Source organism: Apis dorsata, unplaced genomic scaffold (genome assembly GCF_000469605.1).
Source record: "Apis dorsata unplaced genomic scaffold, Apis dorsata 1.3 scaffold_149, whole genome shotgun sequence".
NCBI lineage: Eukaryota > Metazoa > Arthropoda > Insecta > Hymenoptera > Apidae > Apis > Apis dorsata.
In genome coordinates this window covers 523,470-527,047 of record NW_006263440.1, presented here as the reverse complement: position 1 = coordinate 527,047, position 3,578 = coordinate 523,470, and the positions used below count along the sequence as shown (strand labels likewise).

Here is a 3,578-nt window from a genome sequence, read left to right as displayed (position 1 = left end):
GGAGAGAGAGAGAGAGAGAGAGAGGGAGACGAGCAATGTGCACGAAGATGTTATCTCTCCGCTGGGGCGGAACATCGAGGGTGGTGGCTCACCGCGGTAGTTTATACTTACTCGCACTTACTTTACTAGCTGCTAGCCCGTACGAGATACGACGATACCATCTGACGTACGGGCCCCGGCCGCGTTATAAAGACGTGACGATGCGCGATAACGAGGCATAAGAAACGACGGATTATTAATTTCGCGTTGCTGCCGCACGCGTGACGATAACTCTCTATCTATCTCTCTTTCTTTGTCTCTCTCTCTCACTGTTTTCGAGAGCCTCGATGAGCCTCTTTCGCCGCTTCAAGAGAAATTGAAGCGAGGAAGCGGCGGTGGAATTGGCCTGTGCCAATGGAAATATTTGGAAAATTTTGTTTGAGCGGGAAATTTAAAATATTCCCCCCTTCCGACCGATCATTTTTAACCACTTCAACTTGGATGGAGAAAGGACGTTTTAGGTGCCGATTTCTTTTTCTTTTTTTCTTTTTTTTTATAATGCACGACCTCAGACAACGGAATTAGCACACACGATTAGCACAGGCCAGACGCGTGTTTACATAAAAGCTGCATTCGCGAGATCTCGAACGTGCGTCGAATGCACGTTCGTTTTATTAGGAATGCGTGTCCGTGCATAAAAGAATCTTACCACTTCGCCTCGGATCTAGGAACGTGCGCGTAGAATGTCACGTATACGGAAAAACTGTCCCACTTTTGGATTAAAAGAGAACAGAGAACTGTTTGATTCTTTCTGACTGGTGAAAGAGAATCGTAAATCATCGTTTACCGTTTTTTTTTCTTTTTCTCCCCCCTTACTTCCTTCTTCCTATCTTTTTGGAAAGGAATTCGTGGTAATTATGAAACCAGGTTGTTATTCCGTGCTGCAATCGTCTCGCGATAATCCTTACCATCGATGACCAAGCAAAATCGATTATATTGGACTATCCAAGCTATCCTCTCGTCTAGAACTTTCACGTTCTATTTCAAATCCATTCAACACAAATTTCTTTCACAATGGGCGTAAAAATAATTTTGTTCTAGATAAACAAACATGCGTACGCTGCGTCGAATAATCTGTTGCACGGCACTGTTGGCAAAGGTATTCAATAGCCTTTCAATAGCGAAGATTAAACGGTTATTACTAATGGTGAACGTAGAAATATCTTACGTAAAAGGAAGGCGAGAGAAAAAGAGAGAGAGAGAGAGAGAGAGAAAGAAAAAAGCACAACTTCTCGCAATTTCCCACGTGTGTTTGGAAAAGAAAGTAAATCCTAGACTAGTAGAAACAAAAATTGGAACGAGTAGAAATTTCTACTCGAAAAGAGATAGGCGCAAACAATGCGGTCTCTGAATTCAACTTCCAATTCGGAAGAAAAAAAAAAAAAGACAAAGATATACCTGTTCATTCGGTCGTTTTAGTTACACAGCCAGGCAAACCAATGCAAGGAGACTCTTGGGAAACGGAGCGAAGGAGCCACGGGATCATTGAGCAACTTGTTCAGAATTCACCGACAAAGTTATCCGGACGTGATCTCGCGGCGAGCACATTGTTGCTCGTAATTAGTCGGTGAAAAATCAACGAGAAGAAAAACAATCGTAACCGTTCCAACGGCGACCCGTTTCCAACTTGACGAATCGTTTATCGGCTAGCTCGCGTTACAATGCTTTTCGTGTATATACATATACATATACAGGGTGTGGCATAAATAAAAGTCGGGCAACGAAAAGAAAAAAAGACAAATTCTCCCGACAAAACCATCGCTGGATGATGAATTGTAGCTGCGCCCCCTCCCATCCCCTTCCAAAAAAAAAAGGCATGTCCACGAAACGGACGGCGAATAAATCACCTCCGACTCTCGTCAAACGTTTGCACAATGGAATCATCGCGGGCCGACACTTTCCCATGGGACGGATCTCACCCACGTGCGTTTATATCGACTACAAGGATCTGATTGGTTTTGGACGCGATACGAAGGAAAGGGAATTTAATCCTTTCAATCCTTTCCTTTCTGTCCGTTTCGAGAGACGAGAAAAAGGTTAGAATAATGTCCGATTAATTCGAGCAAGAGAACGTTAAAAAAGTCGGATCCGTCGAGAAATAAAAGGAAGAAATCGTATACGCGTGTGCAAGAGTCGAGAGTTACGCCGGTTGTTCCAACCGACGATGCATCGCGACACGTGCGCCATCTCAATTTTCCGTGGATCGGCTTTTAAAAAAAAGCATCGTTGCATTAAACGGCGAATTAACCGCGAAATCGATAAGACCCCCGGCTTCTGGCCTCTGCGGAGAGGCCAGGTGCACGGCTGTCCGAAACGCGAGTAATAACACATTTAATGCTAATTATGCCCATTGCAGGCGCGATTGCTTCATCCTCCTATACGATTAACCATATCGGATCGCTATATGACTCTTAACCGGTTGCTAAGCATTGACGAAATCCGTTTCACCCATGCCGCTTGTATAACGAAACCATTCGAAACGAATGGAAAGTGAGATAGATCGATATCTCGACGCTGGGCCCATCGATGAAAAAAATTGTGTTCGAACGGAAAAAATGAAGAATGACGAAAAGAAAGAAAGGGAAATGAAGAGATAAGAAGGAAGGAGAGAGAGAGAGAGAGAGAGAGAGAGAGAAAATGATACAGAGAATCGACCGTCGTCCCCTTTCGATTTCTAGAGCGGCAAGAGATCCTTTATTGTTGGAGAACTGGCCGGACAAGAGAATACGAGGGAGAGTGACAGCGGAAAAATAATGAATTATGCGGCGAAGCGTACGCGTACGATAGGTTGCACGCGCTGCACTTCGAGATTAATCTGTCACGGGGCCCGTTCTCTTCCTAGCTCGTGCCGCGATCGGTTGATAGATCTACGTCGAACCACGCCTGATTTATATGCCGATGTGACAACGGAACGGAATGTAGGGAAAATACTCGGTCGGAAACGAAAGTGAGGAGATTATGCGCATCGGAGAACGAGGGCTGTCTGCATTTGCGCGGATTTCAGATTACGTTTATTTTATCTTATTCCTGCCGCGTAATCGTGACTCGTAATCGTCAATCGCGATAGAATTTTCTTTCCTCTTTCTCTTTCTCTTATTCTCTTATGTTTCGAAGAAAAGTTTCCTTAACCTCCAACCATCTATCGTTCTCCACTTTTTCTTTCTCCCTTTCTCTCAAACTTTCCACTCGAGAATTATATACATCAAGAATTAAATGCATACAATCTCTACGGCACTACGCACCGTATCAAGATACAACGTTGCGAGGATTTATCTTATACACGTTTCGCTCGAGGAAGTAGTTTTGCCAGATTATCCGCATAATTTTCTCGTCGAAATGGCGTAGGTGATCGCGCTTGGAGAAGGAAGGCGTCGAAGCTCGAAAGAGAGGCGAGTGGGACGTGACGTGTGGGTGACGTACGTGCGAACCAGGACACGGCTCTGTGTCACCGGGTATTCGGATTGTCCTGTTACCAATAATACGCTCCTCGTCGAAAGGCAAGCGGCGCTACGTCATGTACACGCGTGACAAATTACCGT

At 44.7% G+C, this 3,578-nt stretch overlaps 1 protein-coding gene and 1 long non-coding RNA gene across 5 annotated transcripts in view; both read left to right on the top strand.

Annotated features, from left to right (window-relative positions):
* LOC102671059 (Krueppel-like factor 6) overlaps positions 1-3,578 on the top strand; it is a 236,668-nt gene that overhangs the window by 155,164 nt on the left and 77,926 nt on the right. The gene's annotated exons all lie outside the window — the stretch shown is intronic.
* LOC116185285 overlaps positions 2,302-3,578 on the top strand; it is a 17,661-nt gene continuing 16,384 nt past the window's right edge. Inside the window, exon 1 of the long non-coding RNA XR_004150096.1 lies at positions 2,302-2,529. This is a non-coding gene — a long non-coding RNA (uncharacterized LOC116185285). The remainder of the gene's footprint in view (positions 2,530-3,578) is intronic.